The sequence below is a fragment of the Gopherus flavomarginatus genome, chromosome 6 (assembly GCF_025201925.1).
Source record: "Gopherus flavomarginatus isolate rGopFla2 chromosome 6, rGopFla2.mat.asm, whole genome shotgun sequence".
In the NCBI taxonomy this organism is placed as follows: Eukaryota; Metazoa; Chordata; order Testudines; family Testudinidae; genus Gopherus; species Gopherus flavomarginatus.
In genome coordinates this window covers 56,191,539-56,205,327 of record NC_066622.1, presented here as the reverse complement: position 1 = coordinate 56,205,327, position 13,789 = coordinate 56,191,539, and positions in this window count along the sequence as shown.

Below are 13,789 nucleotides of genomic sequence, written 5' to 3'. Positions count from 1 at the left end.
GAAACATCTAGGATGCCCTACAACGCTCTTGGGAAGTCTCTCAGTTCATTATTGTCCATAGCAGGGGTCGCATCCGCAGGGTAAATATAGCTCAAGGCTTCCTCTAGATGCTAGCAGACACCGGGCAGTAGCTTTCTCCCTTCCCTGTGAATTTGGATGGGATGTGAAGGCTGAATTGATCCCCTCCTCTCTCCTGTTGGGGGGAGCGGAGTTTCTGATTTTTATTTGTCCTCTCTCCAGCACTTGTTTTGGTTTGGCCTTCCCCTTTCCATCCCTGTTTGAGGTTTCTGTCTCTATCACAGCAGGTGATGCAATGACGTGTGAGGTTCAACACAGACCAGAAAAAGAGCAGGGAAACCAGCAAGGGGAGAAAATGGATAAATTTATTTCCTGTCAGGGAACTCAGAAGGGCCTTAAGGAAACCAGAATACAGCAGGAAATCTTCAGGGAAAAGCAAAAAAAATACATGTGCTGAGTGTGGGAAAAACTTCACTTACAGATCAGGCCTTTCTCAACATCAGAGAATCCACACAGGGGAGAGGGCCTGTGAATGCAATGAGTGCGGGAAAACTTTCAGTCGCAGCTCTCACCTTATTGGACATCAGAGAATCCACACGTAGGAGGGGTCCTATGAATGCAGTGAGTGCGGGAAAACCTTCAATCGCAGCTCTCACCTTATTCAGCATCAGAGAATCCACACGAGCAAGTAGCCCCGCGAATGCCGTCAGCAGGCCTGCAGAACTCGTAAAGTGGTGATGTAGAGAAATCTCTGCATTAACTATCTCTATAAATCTTTATAACGTTGCATTGTGTTATTTTGTATTAAGTATCTTTATCTTTATGACATTGCATCCGGCATGATGTTATTTTGTAAATCATATGACTTGGCATTGTGCCTCTCTATTTTCATACAACTTTGTATTAGATCCATCGATTTGGATCAGGAGAAGCCCGGCTCCACCCCTCCCCCATCTAACTCACCTGGCCAGTGCAGTTAAGGGGAGCAACTAGTTGGTAACAACAGCAAGACGGAGTTTGTTTATGTCTGTGTGTGCGTGTGAATGCATGACTGTGATATATATCTCATGTGCACATCATAGAGTATTAATTGATACCTGTATTATTAATAAATGTATCATTTTGCCTTAATCCCTCTGAAAAGTTCCTGTACAGTACTTTGAGTAAAACAGCGAGGGCCACAATACTCCAAAGAAAACAGCTGAGGACCGAAACCCCCCGGCCCTGCGGAAACACCCCCCATTCAGGACCTCCCAGCCTGGCGGAAACACCCCGCCCAGCCCTACAGAAACAAACCCTCCTTCCCCAGCGCCGCCCCACCAAAACAGCTGTGAGTCAAAAAGGAAGGTTGGTGGTGGGGAGGTGTTACTTGATGTTAAATCAACCAGGGAATCCCAGCCAAAGAGGTGGCTGGGAGCCCTCAGGGTCAAATTAAAGGGCCTGGGGCTCTGACGACTGGGGGAACCCGGAGCTTTTCAGGGCTGGGGCAGGGATTTAAAGGTCCCAGATCTCCTGCTGCTGAGGGGAGCCTGAGCCCTTGAAATCCCAGCCTCACTCTATCCCCTGGAGCTGCCGCCAGGATTCAAAGGGCTCTGTGCTGCCTGCAGCCACAGGGATCCCTGAGCCCTTTAAATCTCAGCTGCTGCCGGGATTCAAAGGGCTCTGGGCTGCCCGTGGCGGTGGGGAGCCCTGAGACCTTTAAACCTCAGCTGCGGCCGGGAATCTCTGCGAGCAGCCCAGAGCCCTTTGAATCCCGGCCTTGGCTGGCAGGTCGGCTTTAGGAAGTGCGGGGCCCAATTTGAACATTTTTGGCGGGGCCCCGCAGGGATGATTGGGGGGAAAAAAGCCTTTCAGTTCTTAACAACCGGTTCCCTATAAAAAGTTCTGCCACAGTATGTATTTTTTGTACCAGTAGGGTTACCATACGTCCGTATTTTCCTCCCAGATGGCGATTTAAGAACCAAAAAGCCTGACATGTCCGGGAAAGTACAGATGTATGTTAACCCTACCTAAAAGTTCTTTTTTAAAAAGATGGGTCTGAACTAGAAATGAGCTCTGCCACTCCCTTAGGGTGTGCTAGGGTGCACATGTGTTGGTCCCAGATGCTCCCTGCCCATCTCATTGAAGCAGGTGTGCAGGGTTACTTCCCTCGGAACTGCAGGGCACCAGTGAACATGGGGCTGGCTGGAGGTGGGGGAGGGGGAGGATGCGAGAGGTAGGGTCTGGCTGCAGGCTGGGCAAGGGGTGTGGGGCAGGCTGGAGACAAGAGGTGTGGGGTGGGCTGGCTGGCTTCAGGCAGGGCCACAGGGAGGGTGCGGCATGGGTTGGCAGGGCTGGAGACAAAGAAGTGCGGGACTGGCTGGCTTCAGGCAGCGGGGTGCGGCAGGGGTTGGCTGGAGACGGGCTTGTGCAGGGCTGAAGGCAAGGCAGGGGGTACGGGGTTGGCTGGAGACAGGGCAGGGGGTGCAGGGCTGGTGCGGGCAGGGCAGGTAGTGTGGCAGGGGCTGGCTGGAGACAGGGAAGGGGGTGCAGGGCTGGCTGGAGACAGGGGTTGGTGCAGGGCTGAAGGCAAGGCAGGGGGTGTGGGGCTGGCTGGATATGGGCATGCTGCAGGCAGGAACTGGTGCAAACAGAGCAGGAGGTGCGGGGCTGGTGCGGGCAGGGGGTGCAGCAGGGGCTGGCTGGGGACGGGCTCGCTGCAGGCAGGGCAGGGGGTGCAGGTACAGGGGGTACAGCCCATCCTCTATGGTGAGTGCCTCCTTCTCCTCCTCCTCCTCCTCCTCCTCCTCCCCCCTCTCCCACTAGGGTAGCAGCAGCAGCCTGGGGCTTGGGGGCTATTTCAAGGGCCCGGGGCGCCCCTACTTCCACTGCCTCAGCTCTGTAAATAGCCGCAGGAACCCTGGGGAAGTGGCGGGGCTCCAGTTGCTATTTAAAGGGCCGGGGAGGTAGAAGCAATGGGAGTCCTGAACTTTTTAAATAGCCCCCAGAGCCCCGCAGCCATACCCCAGGGCTCCAGCAGCAGGGCTCTGGTGGCAATTTAAAGGGCCTGGGGTTCCAGCCCCTGCTGGGAGCCCCAGGCCTTTTAAATTGCCCCCTGGGGAAACTGGGCCACCCTGGTACAGTGCACTGGCTTTTGCTGGTACTGGGGCTTGGGTGCGGGGTCCTCTTAGGAGCGAGGCCGATTCAAGGGAATTGGTTAAATTGGCCTAAAGCCGTCCCTGGTGGCTGGGATTTAAAGAACTCTGAGCTCCCCGCCCGCCTGCCCAGAACCCTATAAATCCTGGCCGCGGCTGAGATTTAAAGAGCTCTGGGCTCCCTGCGGCTGCGGGCAGTTCAGAACCTTTTGAATCCCGGCCGCGGCTGAACTTTAAAGGGGTTTGGATTCCTCGCGGCTACGGGCAACCCAGAGCCCTTTGATTCCCGGCTGCGGGAGGCACAGTGAGACTTCACGGGCCGCACATTGCCCGTGGGCCGTATGTTGTGCAGGCCTGGCATGGAGGGGCAAAATAGGTAAGAAATTTCCGTGGCCTGTCAATAGCAAATAGTAGCCACCATGGATCCTGCCAGAGGTGGCTACATCTTAGCACAGTGGGAAGCAACCCTTCACAGAGACCATTTGTCTTGTGGTTTGGGATACTTCTCAAGACATGCTGCACTCAGAATGACCCACTCATCCTGTGCCAGCTGGAGAAAAGAAAAGGGGCCAGCCAACTCTCCCACTACCAGCTGCGAATCACTGATCCGCAAACAGGGGGAGGCCTCTGGCTTTGATGTGTATTAAATATCAGGCTGGTCTCTTTCTTTGGCAAATATCTAACAGAGCTAAAAGAGGGAACAAATGATCCTCAAAGGAGAGGGGAAAGACAATCACTGGGAAATTTAATCCCCTGCAACATCCAGAATGGAGAGCGACTCAGGGCAACAGGTTCCCCCGAAGGAAGAAGTTTTTGGGATTTAGAAACATAAGGAACAGCACAAAACTTGAGAGGATTGTTAATTGACATTTGATAATGACACAGAGGGAAAACCTGAGCTTTCAGATAAGTGTTCAGAAATGAAAGACAAAGGGTGGAAATCAGAGATTTTGGATCCATTTTACAAATTATAGAGAGAAAAGTGGAAAATCAGAGGGATTTTATATCAGTTGTTGATAGGAGATAAAATCTGAGTGTTTCACATGAATACTTGATAAATGAATAAAGAGGAAATGGGCAACATTTGCAAACATTTTGTGTTCAATAATCTGAGAAAAGATGTAAATCTGAGATTTTCTTATTATTTTATAATTAGAGACAGGAAAATCTCAGGGCATATTCAATTAGAAACAGACAACTAGAGAGAAGTGGGGCAAATGTTTAGGTTATTTTATTTGAATCTTTGAGATTTGCAAAGAAATTGTGTCATAAACTGCATATTTGATAACATGAGAGGAAAACACCAAGATCTGAGGGGAGAGAGTCACTTTCCTGTCAGGGCCCAGTGCTCCCTCCCCCTCCCCCTCCGGGGTCTCTCACTCACTTGGGGCTCCAGGCGGGGCTGGTGCGGTCAGAGCCTGGGGCTGCCTAGGGGGCAGGTCCCAGCTGGAGAAAGCCCCCCGCCGGCCAGGAAAGGAATGTGCTACTGGTAGCAGCCTGGGGCTGGACCCTCTCTATGGGGGACACTTGCTCTCTCTCCCCTTCCTGGCCCTTCCCACTCCCTGTTGCCAGCAGAGAGTGGCCCCCCCCAGCCCAGGCCAGAGGTGTCCCTGTCTCAGGCCCCCCCCAGCCTCTACCCAGTTCAGAAATCACTCTGGGGAACCATTTCCCACCTACACAAGGACAAATCACTGCAGATGAAAATGGGGGGAAACACCCCAAACCTGAGATCTGAACTGGCCATTGGCAAAGGGGAGAGAAAATGGGGCACAATGGGGGGAGGGGAACAGGGAACTTCTCAGGGGTTTGAGGGAAGGGGGTGTCAGCCTGGATGTTGCTTGTTGCTCTCTAGGGAGAAAGGGGGCAGGACAGGAGAGGAGGGGGGTCTCCACGGAGGGGGCAGTGGTAATTCCGAGGGGATCTCAGCCCTCCCTTTTTCTCCCCTCTCCTCAGGGGTCACCTGCTCTTCTCCCCTCGCCCCCCGGCCATGTCCCGGCTGCACAGACATTTTCCATCCATTCCTTTCCCAGGTCTCCCCCCTCCGCAGCGCCCGCCTGACCCCACGCAGGGGCTGCTAGGTGTAATGCATGTTCAGTAGGGATTTCTCCCCTACTAATGCTGGGGTGTCCTTCTCCTATAGGTTAGCCTACTAATGATCTCATCTTGGTGCCATGTGTGTCAGTTCATTGCCATGGCACTCGTGTGCTTAGACATCTGAGGATGCTCTATAGAAAAGCTCCTTGAGTGAGGTGATCCACAGGGAGTAGCTCAAAGCTCCAAAGTGCCTGTCCAGGGGCAGGACATTGGCACAGCAAGGGCGGGGTGTGGCAGTGACATCACAAAGGCCTTTTGCAGGACCTCACACTATTGGTCAAAGACTATTGGTGAGCAGGTGGTGACCTCACAGAGAGATCCTGACATCAGTCAGGGGCCAGGGGCTAGGGAAACCTCAGAGACCCCTGTGGCTTTGCTTCAGCAAGTCTCCTTCTCCAGGTATCTGTCTGAGGACTGAGAGAGTATTCGGGTTCACGGACGTGAGCACCAGGAGAAACCTCTTTCCAGTTTTCTCCTTCCCTTGTAGTGATTTTACTAGAAAACAGCCGTCTCTGTTTAGAAGGTAAGAGCCTCCTGGAGGTGTGAAACCTGTTCAGTCAGATCCATCTGGTGAGAGTTGAATTCTAGGCATGGAAAACATGAGCTTAAGGAGGCAGAATTTTATTCCACACCTGTGATTTTGTCCCTTAGAATCATGGGGACATTAGGGTTTGTCCTTTGTGTTTCACCGTTTCCTCCATCAACCTGTCCCTCCCTCCTTTCTCTTCATCTCTTCTTTTGTCCTGTTCCCTCCCAACACCAGGACGAATGTGTGCGTGTGTGTTGCGGGGGACTGCTCTGCAGCTCTCACTGTGGGAGTTCCACCCAAAAATGTGAGGCTGAAATAGTGCTCAGGCAGTCAGGGCTGGATTAACCTTTTGTTGGCCCTGGCACCAAACATATTTGTGGGCCCCAGTGTAGTCACTGTGGGCTCCGAGTGTGGGCCTGGTGGGGCAGTGCCATTGGTGCCTTCGTATAGCCGGTACTGAACCTCAGAGACATTTTTCATTTTGATCACACACCTCTCCATGACTATATGCATCGCCATACACAGCTCCCTCAGCCCGCGGGTTTTCTTATTGAGCTGTACACCCATGTGGGTTTACCAGTGTCCACAGTGAGCAGAACTTTCATAGTGACCAAGGAAACTCCCCACAGATTTATCTCTTTCCTCATTCAGACCTTCTCTAGCCATGTCTCCAGTACCCCCCCATGTCACCAGTCACTGCATGTGGTCCTAGTCTCAGCTCAAAGTCCTAAAGCCAGCAGACACCTGATCAGTTCTGACAGATCCCTCCCTCAGCCCCCATCCTGCCATGTGAGCAAGCCACCTGCAAACACCATTTCCCCAAAGTGAGGACTTAGCCCTTGGGAATCTGAAAACACCAGAGTCTCTCCCTCTGCTCCCATCTACATGCTAGTCTGCTACCTGGTCACCACCACCTCTCCCCATACTTGTTTCCTTTCTACTTTGGACATGCTCCCAACCAGCTGGAAGCTCCCTCTGCAAGCCTGACCTGCTCCCGCCTTCCCTGCTCCCCCGACATTCCTTTCCTACTGGTGACCTCTGTTCCTTGAGGTTAACTCCAGTGTCTTTAGGTGCTCTAGCTTAATGGCCCCAGGAGTCATAGAGCCACTTGTAGTGTCTCTAGCTACAGCCATGGGGCAACTGCCAGAGGCCAGCCTTAGACATCTGCAGCTACTAGCCGCAGGAGCGGAGGCAATGCCAAGGCTGAGCATGCTTGAACCTTGCAAGGGTAGCACTAGGGACTCTAAATCCTCAGCACTGGCCCTAGGCAGCTGCAGACTCTGGAGTTAGGCACTTTCCTCCTCTAGGTTCCTGCATGGTTACAGAACTGCAGTAAAGTGGAACAATTATCAGCTTCTGTGATTGGAAGATGTCTGGACCCATCTAATAAGACTGTCCTACATAAATGAGGAAAGTTGAGGTGCCTTTATTATTCTTTTGTTCCATTCTTTGTTTCTATGGGGAATTTGCCAGTGCAATATCACTGTCTTCCTTTTAAACAAAGAAAACTAAAAAAAAAAGTGTAATGGCTGTTGAAAATAGCAATTCCAGCCCTCGTTAGCACTGTGAAGACCCCAACGTTTGTTGCTCAATTTTCTCCTACTTTTCTACAGTAAATGACAGTGGATCAGCATATTTGATTTGGGAGAAATGAAGTAACAGCTGCCCAAATTGAGCTTGAGCACTCCTGATTTTGAGGTGTTCAGATCTGGAAGGCAGGGGCTAGATTCCCTTTATGAATATTAGATACATCTGGAAAGGAAAAGTCAATTTCTATTTTCATGGCTCAGAAGTGGAAATCCTCCTATCCTGTATCTGAAGCTGTCCAGGTCCAGTAGAGCCTCCCCTTCCTTCCTTACCATTTTACCTTCTGGTGGGATCCACATACCTCCCTTGCCCAGCTTCAGATAGAGAGGGGCCCTGTCCAGTTAGTCCACCCAGTTCCATCTTTGGGGGCTGCCAGGCGAGGTCACACCAGCATCCCTAAGCCTGTCTGGGGAAGACTTCTGAGGGTGCTACCTGGGCCAAAGCTTTCTACTCCGTGGTCACACCTCTTCCCTATTCCCAGGTGGCACCCCACCCCCCCGCCACAGCACATGGAGTCACACAGCTTCCCCCCTCCTTTTCCTGTTGATAGCAGCCACGGGAATGCTGGGAAATGTTCCTTCTCTGCTCCAAGGCAGGGAGCTGGTCAAGGAACTACAGCTCCCAGGGCCCTATAGGGTCTTTGCTCCCCTATTGAATCCAAGCTGCTCTGAGGCTCCCTTTCTGCAGCGGGGAGGAAGTTACTGTTACAGGTCCCTTCAGAGCTTGGGCCTAGCACTATGGCACAATGTCAAATCCAGTACTGCTCCCAATTCTATCCAGCTCTGCTGCTGGCAGGATCCCTTCCCATTCTTTTTGTTTCTTGTCTCCCCTCCAAGGAGAAGCTCTGCATTGTTCCTGCGTGGGGAATTGAACCCAGGCTGTCTGGGTGAAAGCCAAGAATCCTAACCACTAGACCACATGGGACTTCCATAAAGCGTTTACATGTTCATATTCAATAACACAATTAAACGTAGCCATTCAAAGTAGCCATTTAAAAGAAGCCATTCAAAAAACTTCAAAAGCAGACTTCAAAGAGAAATTGCAGAGTTACAACTGATCTGCAAACTTAACACCATTAATTTGAGCTTGAAGAGGGAGTGGGGGTGACTGGCTCACTACAAAAGCAATTTTCCCTCTCTTGGTATTGACACCTCCCTGTCAATTACTTGGAGAGAGCCACATCCACCCTGACTGAATTAGCCTTCAACACTGGTTCTCCCCTTGTATGGTAACTCCCTTTACATCATGTTCCAATATATATTTATGCCTCTATCTGCAATTTTCACTCCATGCATCTGAAGAAGAGGGCTTTTTACCCACGAATGCTTGTGTCCAAATAAATCTGTTTGTTCTTAAGGTGTCACCGGAGTCCTCGTTGTTTTTGTGAAATAAAAGCAAAATGCACTCTAAGCTGATCTTAAGCCTTTCAATGCCCTTACAAACTTAGATACTTCTCACCACAGGCCGGCTGGTGGCTTTTTAGCCAGGCTCTCCCCTTTCATCAGCGCTTCAGTTGCTTGGTGTGGGGGTGTCTGTAGATGTAGGTGGACGAGAGAGACAAAGCATGGCAAATGTCTCTGCTTTTATCATGTCCTTTCTTCCCTCTTGGCTTTGCTCCCCCTTCAGAGTCAGGTGAGCATCACTGCGTCTCTCCAAGCAAGTCTGAGCAATTCCCCTGGGGTGTCCTCTTGCAGGTAAGTGATTGCACTGTAGCTCTCTTGCTGAACAATGGCTGTTGATGGGTTGTTTGACACCCTGTCCGGGTGTTGGTTACTTTCCTTGCTGTTGTCACTGGGGAGCTAATATTTGGCTGACTCCCCCACCTTACAGCATAGTGATAACCACACTTCACAATTCTCATAACTTCATATGCATGAATGGTAAACATCTATGGGTAGAGAAATGACTTTCAGCAGATCATATTCTTTCTCCGATACATTACAAGGCATGCTCTGTATATAAGATCACGATTATATGAAAATGAGGAATATGGGGGTTACAGCACACTCCCCCAAAGGTACAGAATGTCACACTGAGATTCTATTTTCATTTGTTATGTAACAGCATTAAAGAGATCCAGTGACTGATCAATGGCATTTTCAAGTGCTAAAATAGCAAGCGCTGTTGGTCTCTCATTGGCCATCAGCGACTGAAGATACGGTTTAATGAGCCAGAGCTTCAAGGCGAGGGTGGCTCTGTCCACTGCCTTCCGTTGCGCTGCTGGGCACCAAGTCCCTGGCAGTCAATACGTGAAGCTGGGAGAAGAGAGTGGGGTGGCAAGTGGTGGTAGAACTTTTGCCACCAGGGTCTAGCTGTCTAACTTCCTCTTCGTACTGCTGGGCCCCCGTTGCCTTCAGGTAACACAGGAACTAAGGCAGGAATAGGGTGAGGAAGCAAGTAAAGCCGAGCAAGGAAGGCAAAAGTTAATCTTATCTTCATGGGCAGCTCGCAATGACGTCCTTTTTCTGTGCCACAGCTGACAACAACATCCCAGACAGAAAAGTAAAAGGCCAAAAAGAAACCTAGCAGCTGCTGAAACAGTTCAGTTGGGAGCGTGCTAGACTAACAGGCTCTTCTATCCTCCTTTATGCACTGGCGGGATGTTTTCTGAGAGTGCAGCAGTTCCTTTAACTGCCACGAGTCCCTCATTTCAGGCTATGCAGCAGGAAAAGACAGCATGGGCTTCTGCACCGAGTTGGCCCACCTGACCTTTCATTCTTCTCTTGCTCTTTGTCAGCAAGGAGAAGAAATAGAAGCTCTCCCTCAAGCTGGAGTCACACGGGCGAGGTAAGGACGACTTCCTGAGTGCTGGCTCCAGTCCTCTGCCCTGCCAGCTGACCTATCGAGGGGCTACCACCACATTCTCTAGATTTGTCCATCGGTCTGTGTTAGAGTGAGCAACAACCCAGTAGGGGGAGTTTCTGTAGTGTAGTGGTTATCACATTTGCTTAACACGCAAAAGGTCCCTGGTTCAAAACGAGGCAGAAACATGCTGGCTTCCTTTTCCCAGATCCCCTTGTTGTTCAGAAAGGGCACTCCTCCTATTGGCCTGTCCCTGGGATAACTCCAACCCCTGTATGACAGAGGATGCTGACAGCAGTGGAGAAAGCACCTTGGTGTCAGGCTGGAGAACCTAGAGTAGTTAGGCCAGTCACCATTTGGAGGCTTGTGGCTTGGCCACCTCTGCTGTTGGAGGTTGGCCTATAGAGGCTCTCACTTCCTGCTGGGCTCCTTTGCGTGACTGGCCAAAGGAGGAAGTGAGGCAGGAATGGGGCAATAGAGGAAAGTTGAGCTGAGGAAGGCAGGGAAGAAGCTGTGCGGCTAAGTGGGGTTAGTAGAGCACGACCCTTCATTCTGCAAAGCCTGGGGAGGTGTGGTTGGCTGCTGGGAGGTAGAATCCTGTGCCTGCCTCTTGGCTTCCCAGGAGTGGCTACTTGCAGCCCAGGAGAAGAAGGGAGGTTCTGGGTGAAAGGAAAACAAGCAAAGCTGAGTCCAAGTGGAGAATGGCGGCTCCTTTATGGCCAACCTGGGGGCATGACTGATGGTTTTAGAGGTGGAGGCTGGGCTGGCTGTGAGCAACTGGGATCCAGGAAACCCCCACCTGCCCTTCTGAGGGCTGAACCCATGGAGGTGCGGGATGGCTACTTGCAGCCCAGGAAAAGCGGGGTTCTGGGGGGAAGGAAAAGCAGCAATGGTGAGGCTGAGTGGGCTCCTTTCTGGCCGAGATGGTGGACTGTGGTGAGTCTGGGAGTTGCCTGTAAGCCATAAGTGGACGTAGTGCAGTGAAAACTGCTGCTCCATTCTGGCCGACCTGGGGGCGCCATGGATGACTTGGGAGTGGGGGCAGGGCGCTGGCTGTGAGCAAATGGGATCCAGGAAGCCCCAGCCTGCCCCTCCAGGGGCCAAGTCTTCTTCTCTCCTGCCATGGGGAGCCCGACCTTAAGCCTGCCCAGCATGTGCAGCAGCTCGAGCATTAAGCCTTCCTGTGTGCGTAACTGAACTACGCCCTAGTGTAATAAGGTGTAAAGTTTAGATTGTGAATTTATCTTTAATTTCCATGGTAATTTACTTTGATCTTTTATTCCTACCACTTATAATCCTTAAAACTCCATCTTTCTGTAGTTAATAAATCTGTTTTATGCTCTACTTAAACTGGTGTATTTTGCTTGAATTTCTTGGGAAATCTCAGCTCCATTACAAGGCTGGTTCATGTACTATTCACAGTGAGGGAGGGGTGGACCCTGTGTTATAAACTCACACTGATCAGGCTTCTGATTAAGGCAAGATGGTATGATCCAGAGGTGCAAGGCTGCAGAGCTGTAGGGGGGGCGACTTTCTATCATTAGTGTTATGAGTGGCTGCAGAAGCATTCATGTAATTCAGTTGGCTGTATCCCTACCAACGGATATCTGTGTAAGTGCAATATCTGCCAGAGATTCACAGCTTGTCTCAGCATCACATGTGTGAGAGGGAGCCCAGGTGGTGGGACAAAGGGCTCAGGGATCCCACTGTTCAGTTGCATCCCATAGATCTCATCACAGACTTTCAACAACCACAGCGGGTGCTCACTGAGACAGAGAGAGAGATGCCAAAATAGTGATCTCCAGTGCCAGCAGACATCAAACGATCAGAAATTCTGTGAACAGAGAAGACCCTGCTAGTGGAAAATGCCTTTGAAAAAGACCCTTCTGTCCCCAGCTGTGGTCGTACAGTGCTCAGTGCTCTGCTTTGTGGCCTCAAGTGTCATGGATGCAAGTTGAGTTACGATGACCTTTTCCTTGTTTCCACATTTCTTAGGTGCCTCTTCCAACACTTGTCAGAAAAAATGACCGGTTTCTTTTGGAAGCATTTGCACTGCAAGGCAGAGGCAGTCTTCTCTGCTTCTTCAAAAGATTGACCAAAAAGTGGGAGGAGTGGACAGATTTGGCCACGCACCACTGGGTGCTGCATCTCTAACCTCTACTTTACCTGGCAAGTGCCTCTGGGACTTTTCTCCCAGCTGCTCCATTTTTCATCAGTGACAATCAAAAGGAAGATGACATGACATCTGTGTGTGGACATCCCCAGCGAATCACAAGGACGTGTGGTGCAGGCTTTTGTGTTGCAGCAATTGCAGTCAAAGCAACCACCATGCCAATGCCAGTCACAGCAGCCTTTTCATTAACTCCAGGCTTGTGATTTGATTCTTTCCAATGTTTCTCTCCAAAGAAGCCTTTTCCTTAGCAAGCAATGACTTGGATACCAAGGGAGGTCTCTTCTGTTTCCTAGAAAGACACAGGAAAATGTGAGCAGAGGAGACAAAACCCGTAGAACAAGGTACTACTGGGAGTTGAACACAGGATCTCCTGTTTACTAGACAGGTGCTTTAGCCACCCAAGCCATTGTGCCTGCCTTGCGAAAGTACTTGCAACTGTTCCCTTTGATGGTCCAGGACAACACCTGCAAATTCCAAACTACAGACATTCCCCATTTCCCTCAAGAACTGGCAGGCCAAGCCAGGATCTTCTGGTTACTAGGAAGACACTTCAGCCAGCTCTTCCCAAAGATCACTATCTAAAGACCTTTAAACAGCCTCTGTAGATGTTCACTGACAAAGAGATGCCAAAATAGAGTTCTCCACTGCCTGCAGCCATCACACTACCAGGAGTTCTGCGCACAGAGAGGCCCCTGCTGGTGGAAAAGGCTTTGGTAGAGACTCTTCTGACACCAGCCTGTGCTCATATACTGTTTAGCACTTTGTGTTGTGACTTCAGCATCCACAGATGCCAGTTGAGTTGGGGGACATTTGTCCTGTCTCCACATTTGTCTAATGGCTCCTTTCAACACTTGCCACCAAAAAGACTTGTTTCTTTTGCAAGCAATGTGCAGCTAGGCAAAGGCAGTCTTCTCCATTTCCTCAGAAGATCACCAAGCTGTGGGGAGAGAAGACACATTCAGCCAAGCTGGATGCTGAATCTCCTCTTTGTTCAGCAGGTGTCTGTGAAGGACATAAATCTCCACCATGTAGAGGGCAAGAGTAGGAGTTTATTACACACAGAACTGGCAGAGTGTCACCTTGCTTATTAGGCTCAGAGACACTGTTAATTGATTACAATAGAATATATAGATTTTCCATGGGTGGGGGAAAGAGACGGGGTAGGGAGTTCCAAACTCTGGGATAGGTTTTGCAGCAAGACATGATAAGCACAGTAGCCAAAGGTTAACAGGTTACATAATGTCTCCACCCATGGTCTCAAGTTAGCAAGTTAACATTTCATGAATACTTTGATAAAATGTTATTAGTATAAAATATCCATGCTGAATTCTGATTTGAGGTCCATAGGAAAGGAGCAACTCCTTTGATTGTCCTCCAGGTACATTCCTAGGGTTTAAAGCAAAGAAACAGTGAAAGTATATGGCAATAAAGATTGTTTTCTGTGTGTCTTAA